Consider the following 13,963-nt stretch of genomic DNA (forward strand, 5'->3'; position numbering starts at 1 on the left):
GCGACTCTCATCGCTGAAGACGACACGTCTCCATTCGTCCCTCCATTCACGCCTGTCGCGACACCACTGGAGGCGGGCTGCACGATGTTGGGGCGTGAGTGGAAGACGGCGTAACGGTGTGCGGGACCGTAGCCCAGCTTAATGGAGACGGTTGCGAATGGTCCTCGCCGATACCCCAGGAGCAACAGTGTCCCTAATTTGCTGGGAAGTGGCGGTGCGGTCCCCTATGGCACTGCGTAGGATCCTACGGTCTTGGCGTGCATCCATGCGTCGCTGCGGTCCGGTCCCAGGTCGACGGGCACGTGCACCTTCCGCCGACCACTGGCGACAACATCGATGTACTGTGGAGACCTCACGCCCCACGTGTTGAGCAATTCGGCTGTACGTCCACCCGGCCTCCCGCATGCCCACTGTATGCCGTCGCTCAAAGTCCGTCAACTGCACATATGGTTCACGTCCACGCTGTCGCGGCATGCTACCATTGTTAAAGACTGCTATGGAGCTCCGTATGCCACGGCAAACTGGCTGACACTGACGGCGGCGATGCACAAATGCTGCGCAGCTAGCGCCATTCGACGGCCAACACCGCGGTTCCTGGTGTGTCCGCTGTGCCGTGCGTGTGATCATTGCTTGTACAGCCCTCTCGCAGTGTCCGGAGCAAGTATGGTGGGTCTGACACACCGGTGTCAATGTGTTCTTTTTTCCATTTCCAGGAGTGTATTTCAGCCGCGAGGGATTAGCCGAGCAGTCTGAGGCAGCCGGCACGGTAGCTCAGCTTGTTCGGTCAGAGGGTTAGCAGCCCTCTGTAATAAAAAAAAACTGAGTTAACCGATCGAAGACGAACTTAAAACGGATGTCTTACGACGTCCGCCCCGAGCACATACAACGAACAAAATGAGAAAAAAAAAAAAAATAGGCGCTGCAGTCATGGACTGTGCGGCTGGTCCCGCCGGAGGTTCGAGTCCTCCCTGTGGCATGGGTGTGTGTGTTTGTCCTTAGGATAATTTAGGTTAAGTAGTGTGTAAGCTTAGGGGCTGATGACCTTAGCAGTTAAGTCCCATAAGATTTCACACACATTTGAACTTTTTTTAAAAATCTATTTCACAGTTAATACAGTCACACAAGGTACAGTCGTGCAGACCTGGAAGACGCACAGTGATCTTATAACAACTGTCAGAGAAAGAGGGGCAGAGAGGGAATGTGAATGAGAGGGGCGCTATCACAATAGCGCTTCTATACGTATACTAAATTGCAAGAGTCACAAATATCAATATACTGTTTCGTAGCACACTATATCAAATCTCTACTGTCATTGGTTTTCTCCAAAGTAGCATTTCCTAGAATTAACAATGTTATATTCCATGCCCAATGATTTTGTCTTTCACTAGTTATTACATTATACAGAGTTTCTTTTATTAAGTAATTCAGTTCATTAATTCGTAACAAACACAAAAATGTTCGTGAAATATACATATGGGGACGCTTTATGTGTTTATCAACGCCTCCATACATCTGGAAAAGGTTTTTGACTCTCATACGTACCGTAATTTATTACTTGCACTAACTGATCATCTGGACATCCTCCAGCGACGTTACAGCCTCAGTTTACTTTTCAGAAAAGGAAGGGACCAAATTGGCAGTAGATCGATCTATCGGAGGACTAGGTTTTTCCGGTGATACTAACTGCACATCCTTTTCCGCAATTTGTCCTAGTAATTACGTCTTCTCTACTCTCAGCTGTGCTACCTCATTAAGTAAAAACCGCAGCGCTTCTTGCGGGGCAAAACTGTGTTTTGGGGACCCTGTAATTGTGGAACCTTCGTCCCAAGTACACAAATAAGGATAATACAGCAAAATCGACAATAGCTCACAGGCTCACAATTATTAAATATTAGACAGTATTTTACGTCTCATCATGAGCCACGTAAACTCAGTGCCTTGCCCAGTTATAAGCCCATACCAGTGACAACAAAAACATACTAATGGCGCTGGCTCAGCACAGGGTGCAGAGTGCTCTAACAAATCAAATTGAGAACACCTTACAGATTTCAAATGCTCTTCTCTGGTATTATTCCAAAATTGTGACATGTAGGGCAGTTCTAAAGGCTTTATTAACTTGATCTTTAAATTTTGGTGAATCTCTTGCAGATACCCCATGTCCTCTGCACACGAATGTAGAAACAAGCAGTTCGTTCACTCACCCCACTGTGTGATGGCACTGAGAGTTGCGACTAAGTCATCTGGCTGTGTGGAGATCGACTTATCTGAAACCAACTGAAGTAGTTTGGTGAAAAGCCGCTCCTGTGCAGGCTTGGGTTGCAGCAGTGGGTACGTGACGAGGGTGCCGGCAATTGGCAGCTCAGGAAAACAACATCAGAACTCAAATACTTTATTGAGGTTCCTGCAAATGCAGTCATACCACTTGGTGTGACAGTCACTTCTCCTTTGACCTGCGCCTTAGATGGCAAGTGGTGTGATGCCACAGCCAGCTGGCAGTCCTGTAGCTGATAGGGAAGTCTGTCCTCGAGTATATTGATGCCCAAGAAACCTGCTATCACATATATTTTGATAAAATCACAAAAGAGAACTCCTGTGCCTTACTGAGTAGGCGTAATAATAATATTAATTCCAGATGATATTCCTGCTTATAAACTGCTATGTAACAATTCTGATGTCATTTCAGTTAAAATATATACAAAATTATGGTAACTGGATTGAGTGGACACTAAAGAAGTATGAATTATAAGTACTACCACTACTACAACTACTACGTGATCAGGTCCAGTGGACCGCACGCATCTACAAGTTTCCTCCTCCACTGTATTCTGTCCATTGCTGCTATCCGCCATTCGTCCACATCTATTGACATTTGTTTTAAATCTTCATGGAGTCCGTCCCTCCAACGCTTCTTGGGTCTCCCTGGCGGCCTCTTTCCTGTAGGTGTGAAATCCAGGAGCTTCCGAGGCCATCTGTGATCCTCCATCCGGGCTACGTGGCTGGCCCACTGCATTCGTTTGGCTTTCACAGCTCCTGCTATGTTGGGCTGCTGGTATAGTTCCTCAAGCTCTTGGTTGTATCTGATCCTCCATTCCCCTGTATCTGCATCCAGAACTGGACCGAAGATCTTCCGAAGCACTTTTCTCTCAAAGACAAGGAGCTTACGGAAGTCCTGTTTCCGGATACTCCATGTCTCACAGCCATATAGAACAACAGGCTGGATCAGGGTTTTGTATAATCGAATCTTGAACTGTATGGAGAGAGATTTGGACCGAAGCAGTTGTGCTAGGATGTGGTAAGATCGGTTTCCTGCTTATATTCTGGCATTGATCTCTGCTTCACATGACGAGTTCTCAGTGAAAAGTGCCCCTAGGTATTTGAATTCTTGTACTCTCTTGTAGGAATGGTCCCCAACCTGCAGTGATTGTAGATGATCAGCAGTCTGACAATGACCACGCATCATAATGAGGTACTCTGTCTTAGCTTCGTTTATGTTTAGCCCAAATTTGCTGGCAGCCTCCTTTAGTGCTTTGGTCATTTGCTCCAACTCCTCTTCCGACCTAGAGAGTAAACAGATGTCGTCTGCATAGGCTAAGTATGCCAGTCTCTTTCCTTCGATTTCAATCCCTTCGTTCTCTTTGAAGGTCTCGCGTACAATCTTCTCGAGGGCAAAGTTGAACAGGATAGTGGACAACCCATCTCCTTGCCTGAGTCCTGTCACAATTTCAAATTCCTCAGTTATGCGATTTCCCATCTTCACCTTTGCATGTGTTTCGTTCAGACAGATCTTTATCAGATTGATGAGTTTCTCTGCTATGCCAAACTCCCTCAAACAGTTGAGCAGGCTCTTGCGATGTATGCAATCATAGACCTTCTTAAAAATCAACGAATAAAATACACAAATCTTTGCCATATTCACCCAGTTTCTCAGTGAGCTGCCGGAGACTGAAGATGTGGTCTACTGTTGACCGTCCTGTCCGGAAACCTCCCTGGTACTCCCCAATCACCGATTCTGCCACTGGCTGAGTTCTATGTATGAGGCAATTGGACAGGATCTTATAGCAGACGTTAAGCAGGGCGATTCTTCGATAGTTGTCACATTTCAGTTTGTCGCCCTTCTTATGTATTGGACAAATCAGAGCTGTTTTCCATTCTCCTGGTAATTCTTCTTTGGTCCATATTGCCTGTATCAGTCGGTGTATTTTTTCTGCAAGTTTCTCTCCTCCTGCCAGGTTCATTTCAGCCTGTATTCCATCTTCACCTGGACTCTTATTCTGTTTAAGGTGTCTGATTCTTGTTTTTATCTCATCCAGGGTAGGTGGGGGATAGTCTGCATCAGCTGTAATTGGGTACTGGAAATCAAACTGCAGTTCGGGTTCATCACAATTTAGCAGCTGTCGAAAGTACTCTTTCCATCTCTCAGCTATGTCCCTATCGTTCTTCAGGATCTTATCACGGGAATCTTTGACAAATTTCTGCTTGGCCTGGTGACCTTTGCAGAGGTACTTCACCCTCAGAAACATTTCCCTCGTCTTTTGTCCTCTGAAGTCTGTTTCTGCTTCAGTGATGATATTCCTTATGTATTTCCTCTTTGCTCTTCTCAGAATTGCTTGTGTAGTCTTTCGGACCTCCTCAAACTGTGCTTAGGCCTGTGCCAGATTTGTCCCCTTCAGCCATTTGTTCCTGGCTCCCTTTCTCCTTTCCAGGGCATCTGCACATTCCTTTCCAAACCAGATCGTCTTTCACACTGGGTTTCCCATGAGTGTTTCCCTTGCTGTATCCCTAACTGAGCTCTGGATGTTTCCCCACATTAGTTCGAGGTCCTAATTCGTGTCCACTTCACTGAGTGCTTCAAAGCGGTTACTAAGTTGCAACTGGTATCTGGTCTTCGTTGCCTCATCTTTCAGTTTCTCCATATGGTACCTGTCCACTCTTTTTAACTTAGGCCCCGTTCTTCCTTTACACTGTATGTTTAAACGCCCTCTGACCAGGAAATGATCACTCCCACCTTCGGCACCCCACGCTGTCTTAATGTATAACACCCATCTCTTGGCTCTGAGATCAACGGCAACATGGTCTATTTGATTTACAGTTCTCCCATCTGGTGATACCCAGGTTCCTTTATATATGTTTTTCCGCTGGAAGTTTGTGCTGGAGATGAACAACCCTAATGATGTAGCAAAGCTGATAAACCTAACTCCATTGTCATTGCTTAGGTTGTGTAGACTGTGCCTACCTGTTCTGTCTTGGAATATCTGTTCTTTCCCAACCTTGGCATTCATATCACCAAGGAGGATCCTCAGGTGCCCATTTGGTATAGCGTCCATCATTGCCTCTAGCTGTGCATAGAACTCGTCTTTCACTTCACATTCGCTCTCCTCCGTGGGAGCATGACAGTTCACAAAAGTGGTCTTAATATGGTTTACTTCCATTGTTAGAACAGATATTCTCGGGTTGACTGAAACGAATTCTGAAACATTTGTGGCCAACGTCTTACTGACGCATTAACTAGTGCCTAACAGATGACCTCGTTCACAGGCTCCATATAGAATTGAACAGTTTTCAACATCAAAGCTCACAGCGTCGTCCCACTGGATTTCTTGCAGTGCCACTAGGTCTAGTTCGTACCTCTGAATTTCCTTGACCACACTGATTGCAGCTCCTGTCTTGCACAGACTCCTTACATTCCACGTTCCAAATCGTATACCGTTTCTTTGCCATTGACGTCGTCTATTTTTGTCAGTAATGTTCCGAGGATTACTTGTAGTCTTGAGAGCATGTTTAATGTTTTACCGAGAGAGAGTGCTGGCCTCCCGTCCAACCTGCGGTGTTACCCTCACAGCTCACAGGACTGCTGGCTTTTCTTAAGGGGTGGGCTCCCCTCAGGAGTTGGGTTATAAGTAGGAATAAGAAAATTGGAAAGACGCCCTCGGGCCTCGAAACCTAATACCTCTGGGTTCGAAAAAGCAAGAGTTGGCCAAGGGAGGCGGACAGGGAAGGAGAAAGAAGGAGCCTGACACAAGTAAGTGGAAGCAATGTCAGACTCAGCTCGGGTCCCCGCGGTCGCCACCCGCGTACTTCTAGCTGAAGCCCCTGAGGGGATGAATTATAAGTGCATTATTAAAAGGCAAAGTCTTTTGGAAAATTGACGTCTGTAAACTCCTGATCTTTTACTAATTTTCGGTTTACGAACGTGTAGTCGTATTATATATGAAAAAAGCGACACTATATTGTTTCCTTCTTTCCTTTCTGTCAGCAGCATTGTATAAGTGTAAGTGGGTCCATTGTAACGTTTCACCATTAACAATTGGATCAGCATAATTAAAAAATGTTTTATTTTCTAAAATGATCAATCTTTCAGTTCTCCTGATAGAGTTCAATAAGTAATGTGTCATAGTTTTTTTTTTTCTGAAAGGAGGTTGGTTTCATTCAGGATTACAGTACACCACATTATTCCCCAATCTTTTGGAAAAAGGAGAAGCACTCATTGTAAGTTCGATGTAAATATAACAACAGAATATTTTCCAAAAGACAAATTCCACGACAACGAGAGGCCAGGGCGTTGGTTGCTCCTTAACATTTTGCTCTCTCTGGCCTACAAGGAGGAAGTAAAAGTATTTATTGTAGCTCTGGTGTTGGTCGCAGAAGAAAGCAGACGTGGCGTATCATTGTTTCCGATTCAGAAGAAGGCAGACAGAGACTTGAGATGTAGCATCGATTCTTCAGTGGTAAGCGGTGCTTGGTGAAATGAAGTGATGGTAAGGATTGTTTATTCGAGGCAACAATCTCGAGACAGGCGTTTCATACAGTTTAATTTCAGTTAATTCACTGAATTCCTTATCTTGAGTTCACGAATGGACCACAGCTTAACTGATCTTGTCTGTATGCTTACTTTGAAGGAACTGCTCACATAATGCTGACTGGGTGATGTTGGTTTCCTTTTTGAATGTGTGAGTTTATGAAACATCCTCTTTGAAAATTATGAATGACTGTGCTGGTAAACTTCTACGTTATTTGATTTTCAAACAGCCGAGCAAAACTCAACGTACTCAAACAGTTTTCTGTTTACTTATTCTGATCATCACTAAACTGACACACAATATTTTAGCGCAACGCAATCTGACTTTCAATAATCCCTACAAAAGAATGGCCCTGACTAACAATAACCTATACCTTTCATGAATCACTTACCTCACAAAAATCTTCGTTACTCGAACTACTGCAACACAGCGAGCACCAATACTGCCAGCTAAATAAAAAGATTCTAATTATTGAAGGCACTAACTACTGATAGGCATAGTTAGAAATTGAAAGATTTTGATAGAGAACAAACAATGTACACTCCTGGAAATGGAAAAAAGAACACATTGACACCGGTGTGTCAGACCCACCATACTTGCTCCGGACACTGCGAGAGGGCTGTACAAGCAATGATCACACGCAAGGCACAGCGGACACACCAGGAACCGCCGTGTTGGCCGTCAAATGGCGCTAGCTGCGCAGCATTTGTGCACCGCCGCCGTCAGTGTCAGCCAGTTTGCCGTGGCATACGGAGCTCCATCGCAGTCTTTAACACTGGTAGCATGCCGCGACAGCGTGGACGTGAACCATATGTGCAGTTGACGGACTTTGAGCGACGGCGTATAGTGGGCATACGGGAGGCCGGGTGGACGTACAGCCGAATTGCTCAACACGTTGGGCGTGAGGTCTCCACAGTACATCGATGTTGTCGCCAGTGGTCGGCGGAAGGTGCACGTGCCCGTCGACCTGGGACCGGACCGCAGCGACGCATGGATGCACGCCAAGACCGTAGGATCCTACGCAGTGCCATAGGGGACCGCACCGCCACTTCCCAGCAAATTAGGGACACTGTTGCTCCTGGGGTATCGGCGAGGACCATTCGCAACCGTCTCCATTAAGCTGGGCTACGGTCCCGCACACCGTTACGCCGTCTTCCACTCACGCCCCAACATCGTGCAGCCCGCCTCCAGTGGTGTCGCGACAGGCGTGAATGGAGGGACGAATGGAGACGTGTCGTCTTCAGCGATGAGAGTCGCTTCTGCCTTGGTGCCAATGGTGGTCGTATGCGTGTTTGGCGCCGTGCAGGTGAGCGCCACAATCAGGACTGCATACGACCGAGGCACACAGGGCCAACACCCGGCATCATGGTGTGGGGAGCGATCTCCTACACTGGCCGTACACCTCTGGTGATCGTCGAGGGGACACTGAATAGTGCACGGTACATCCAAACCGTCATCGATCCCATCGTTCTACCATTCCTAGACTGGCAAGGGAACTTGCTGTTCCAACAGGACAATGCACATCCGCATGTATCCCGTGCCACCCAACGTGCTCTAGAAGGTGTAAGTCAACTACCCTGGCCAGCAAGATCTCTGGATCTGTCCCCCATTGAGCATGTTTGGGACTGGATGAAGCGTCGTCTCACGCGGTCTGCACGTCCAGCACGAACGCTGGTCCAACTGAGGCGCCAGGTGGAAATGGCATGGCAAGCCGTTCCACAGGACTACATCCAGCATCTCTACGATCGTCTCCATGGGAGAATAGCAGCCTGCATTGCTGCGGAAGGTGGATATGCACTGTACTAGTGGCGACATTGTGCATGCTCTGTTGCCTGTGTTTATGTGCCTGTGGTTCTGTCAGTGTGATCATGTGATGTATCTGACCCCAGGAATGTGTCAATAAAGTTTCCCCTTGCTGGGACAATGAATTCATGGTGTTCTTATTTCAATTTCCACGAGTGTATTTACCTTAATAGTGTTTAAAAGTCATAATACATATATAATTTTGTGACAACCAATTACACAAATTTCCTTTTTCTGGCGGACACACGTCCAGATCGTCTGCTCAAATCTCTGGCATCTCTCTCTCCACATCGACTACTGGTGGAGGCTCACCTCCAACTGCCCAAAGCTACGCGCTGTTCACATCCAACTGCCCAACACTACAATAGCGAATATTCCAACAATGAGTCCAACCAGCCACAGACTGCACATAGAGCAGTCAGCGATTTTCATTCAGAGCGCTACGTGGCGTCACCAACAAAAAAACCTAAACAGCCAACTTACAAGTTAACCCATTTTGTACTTTAATACTGGCAGAACAGTTGTTCTTGATATGTGATTGATCAAAGCAACTGTCTCTTGTAACCGCCAAATTGTAAAAGCCTTGTGACTCCACTTTCAGAAGCTCTACGATTAAGTTATTTTCTCACGCCTGTTTCTCGTTGTGACCCCACAATCGAGATATGATGTATTGCACCAGCAGCCCCATAAGATACTAAATTTATGCTTGCGTCTTCCGTCATTTATATACCAACCCAGTTTGATCTTGTACAATCTAAGTGTTCAATCTTAAGATGTGATAAATAACAAGCGTATAAACTAATAGTATAGTCCTGAATCCTTTCTACAAATGATTTCAACGACACAGCACTAGAAATTGTAGGTGTTTTACTTTTCAGATTCTTCAGACCACTCAAGAAATGTTATAAATGCCAATACCGTGCCAGGGTTGGTCACATAAACATAGTCCCTTCCCCAATGCTCAGCACCCCTGTCAATAAACAGTAGAACAGTTGTATTGTGGATAGGTGGATGATGCCTTCTCCATTTCATATGGTCAGACCTAGAATAGGCCAAATGAAATGATAATTAAATCAAGACCCTAAGCTGTCAACAGGCGTTGCTATATATCGACGGGGACAGTTGAAAATGTGTGCCCCGACTGGGACTCGAATCTGGGACCTCCTGCTTATGTGGCAGACTCTCTATCCATCTGAACTACTGAGGACAAACAGGATAGTGCGACTGCAGGGATTTATGCCTAGCACGCTCCCCGTGAGACCCACATTCCCATATTAATGTCCACACACTACATTCATAGTGCCCTCAGTAGCTCAGATGGGTAAGCAGGAGATCCTGGGTTCGAGTCCCGGTTGGGGCACACATTTTCAACTGTCCCCGTTGTGTATATCAACACCTGTCCTCAGCTTAGGGTGTTGATTTAATTATCGTTTCATTCTAGAGAGCTCCATGGTCTCCGATGTTATCTGTTCTTTCGGACGTGTCCTAGTCATAGCAGTGCTTCACGTTTTCATCGAGGTTGGAGTAGGAGTGTTGTGGAATCAGCAGTTGGAAAGTGGAGTACTTTTCACCATCCAAGAAGATGTGCTTTTCACTAATCACCATTGGATGCTGGGACCAACTTTTAATATGTAGGAGATGAGAAACGAAGTGACGAGATTGGGGGTGTATTTTCACGATTATGGCGAGAACGAGAGAGGAATGTTGTATTCAGGTAAATACAGGTAAATATAGGCGGGGTACACGCATCCTTAATATTGAGCAGAGGATTGTAGGTGAGGCACAGGCATTCGTAATGCTTGGTCCTGGACTGCATCTTACCTGTTGAAACAGTAACAAATGTTTCACTACTACATGTTAAACTTGACCATGTGTAGGTTTTGTAGATATTGTTGAACACAGTTCTTGAACATCCCATTTGCTACCAGCTAATCTCGTCAATATGCTGAATCGGACTTTTTTTTTGCTTTCTCAAAAACGTTATTTATGTTGATTTGGCAGCTTTTTATGTGTGTATAACCGTAAATATTTCGGGTGCTCATTATGCTATAAACATTCCACACCAGTTTTTAGAGTTACTGTTAGATAAGAGTGATGTAAAGAAAATACTAGATGGCAGGTTTTCTGAGGAACTGCTTTCGTAAGGTTTTTATGTAGTGTGGCAACAACCAATGAGTCATAGGTTCAACAGCTGCCTGAGATTTGGAGAACCGAAGCTTCCTAAGGGGGCATGAGTGATGAGGCAACAACCACAGCCCAGACTTTACAACTGGTTGAGAGGCGGGCTGGCGAGCTCCCTACGAAATGTTTCTGCCACGTGCTACAATACTGCTGACACAGAGTGCTGCAAGATCACAGTCCACAGCCGTGGCGGGCTGAACTCCCACACGCCATGGCACAATGCTGCACTCCCACAGTCACCTTTGTGCTAGAGCCAAGGTCCTCTCACAACACAGTTGGGCAGAGAGACAATCAATACTCATCATTCAGTCCCTAGAAATGCTTGTATTCTGTGACTGGTCATGGAACTTCTGCTACAGCCGACACCGTCTCCACACAAGCCAATAGCCCTACGTGAGTCCAAACAGCTTCAGCTTCGCCTAGCAGCATCATCAGCTAGTTTCTGGCCTACAAGCTGCCACTAGAGCTGATGGTTCTGGGTTTAGAGCTGGTGCCACCGAGGAGAGACTTATTCTACAGCAAGGATGTCAAACTCAGAGGCTGACGTGAATGAAACATACAGGGTTTAAGTTTAGGCAGACCACAAAATAAGAAAAGGCTCAAATTCAATTTCCTTAGAGACGTAAATTTATTTAGAAAAGAATAATATAAATCACAAGAATAACAATACTGTTAGTATTTTGTTCCTGACACTTGACATATCTTTTCTGCTACTATCTTCCCTGTTCATGGAGGAAACTTATTCACAATAATTACTGTCAAAGCTGAATGCGAGAAATTTTGGACCAGATGGGTCATTTATTTCCGTCCACAATTGAAAATAGCTGTGACAGCAATGATGATAAACTGTACTGACAAAGGCTTTGGTCGAGATTGGTTTATTATTTGTGCTTGAATGCGCGGCAGTGGACTCCAGTTTTTCAAAGACCTGTTGCTCCATGGGTTCAACTGCAGGGCATTCTGAAGATAAAACACTGGAATATAATTTTTTATACTCCTTTCGTTTGTCACTTGGTACTTCCTTCAAAAAATTCACTGCAGGTCGAGTCTCATGTGCCGGCCCTTGAGGTGATACGCCATTTAGATACTGTTATACTATTGGGGTAGTCCACACAAATGGACTTCTAGGGTGTATTCATCCAGCAATATGGGATTTAGCACGTATCCTGGGTTGAGCACTGAGACGTCTGTGCGTCAGGTCTGCTGGTCACGTCCAGTACCGCAGCAGTGTAAGCCCACTGGTCACCAACGGCACTTGCAGTACATCAGTACAACTACCACACTGGCTACAGCCTTCTGCTAAGGTAAACACCACGGCCTTTTGTACACACACACACACACACACTTTCACGAGCCGAGCACGTGGCCGGGAGTTATAATGAGGTAGCAATCACTCTATGGGAGACCACACAAGCCACCGAGACACCGTCATCAAACTCAGTATGGAGGACTTGCAGAATAAAGAATGCTGTTACTGATCATGCTCTCCCCATTTAGTGTGCTCCGTGGAATGTAACCCACAGCTACCACGAGCGCCGTTCTGGGGCATTGGCGTATGTCCTGGCTGGTAATGGTGTCCGCATACCCAACACTATTACATTTGGCGTCAGAACAAAGCCGATAATAATGGGCGAAGTCGGGACAGCGACAGGCAGTATCATTTGAATGCAGTGAGCGGTAAACGTTTTTTGAATTTTTTTTCCATGCATTTACATTGACAACGACTACTCGCCTGGATTGGAGGGTTGAATGGAAGGTGGGACTAGTGAAAGTGGACTTAGGTGTGGCCAGTGTAACTTGTTGGGGTCAGTGCTCCAAGTGCCCAATCATCAGAAGTGTTTTGCTTTAAACGTATAAGACGGGTGCATTACGCCAGTAGAGAATGCACATGGTTGGTGCTCGGTAGTAAGGATTAGAAGTGTCTTTAGTAAGAATAGTAATGGTGAAATTAGAATTATGGATTAGAAGTGTTTTTAGTAAGAATAGTAATGGTGAATTAAGTCTTTCCCTGTTGTATTTTTTCTTTTGTTGCCTTGCCAACCAGGGGTAGAGGGCGTTACCACTAAGGAGGCTATCCAGACCATGCTGAACCAAACAGCGCAAATTCTGGAGGACAAGACATACTTTTATAAGATATTAATGCATTGAGAGAGGATAGGTTCTCCTCCAGGATGTCAGCACCAATCTTAGATGATAGTGCCGCTACCCTAGTTTCTCCTTTTCAGGTAAAATGGCAGATGTGTGAGCGTTTACGCAAACCTATTAACATATGTCAAGGTGCGATGTTGGTCAGAGGGACGATTGTGGCATATGGCCAAGTTATGTTTTGTGGGAGATGCTAAAAGATACATGGTGCGCTTCGAGGAGTTGAGGCATCCCCTGACATTTGAAATTCTGAGGACTGACTTGTTATAGCGATATGGGAGGAAGCATCGTTATAGATTCTACAGGGAGCAAAGTGCCTCTGAGCACTATGGGACTTAACATCTCAGGTCATCAGTCCCCTAGAACTTAGAACTACTTAAACCTAAGGACATCACACACATCCATGCCCCAGGCAGGACTCGAACCTGCGATCGTAGCGGTCGCGCGGTTCCAGACTGAAGTGCCTAGAACCGCTCGGTCATAGCGGCCGGCTGCTGGGAGCAGTTCAACAGTGTATCACAAAAGCAAGGTGATTCCATGAAGAGTTAACATCTGTCCATATGAACTGATGGACAGTGATGTCATTAACTGGGTTCTCCTGCGAGAGGCAGAACAGAGAACGTAGAACCCAGTTTTTCGGGAGTTTCCAACTGATATATCACGAAACGTATGGATAGAGACTGGAAACACAAGAATAGCAACAGTTTGAATGAAGCAGACCCAGGGACTAGAGTCCATAATAGAAGGGATTTTTTTCTTCTGAACGTAAGTGTTACTATTGTGGACGTTGGACCAAACATATGACGAGAGCAGAGCCGCAGTGTAGGAAACATGTAAGATCAGAGCATCGAGAACGAGATTGTGGACAGAATATAGGGCCTGACAGAAAGAAACAGAATGGGACTGATAACCCAACGCTAAAAGGCACTAGGGATCCCAGGGAAGTCGAATGACGCTCGCAATAAATTTTAACACAATTAAAACATATGCGGAGGCGATATTTTGCTTAACTGGCCTAGTGAATGCAAGTGAACATG

Source organism: Schistocerca gregaria, chromosome 2 (genome assembly GCF_023897955.1).
Source record: "Schistocerca gregaria isolate iqSchGreg1 chromosome 2, iqSchGreg1.2, whole genome shotgun sequence".
Classification (NCBI taxonomy): domain Eukaryota; kingdom Metazoa; phylum Arthropoda; class Insecta; order Orthoptera; family Acrididae; genus Schistocerca; species Schistocerca gregaria.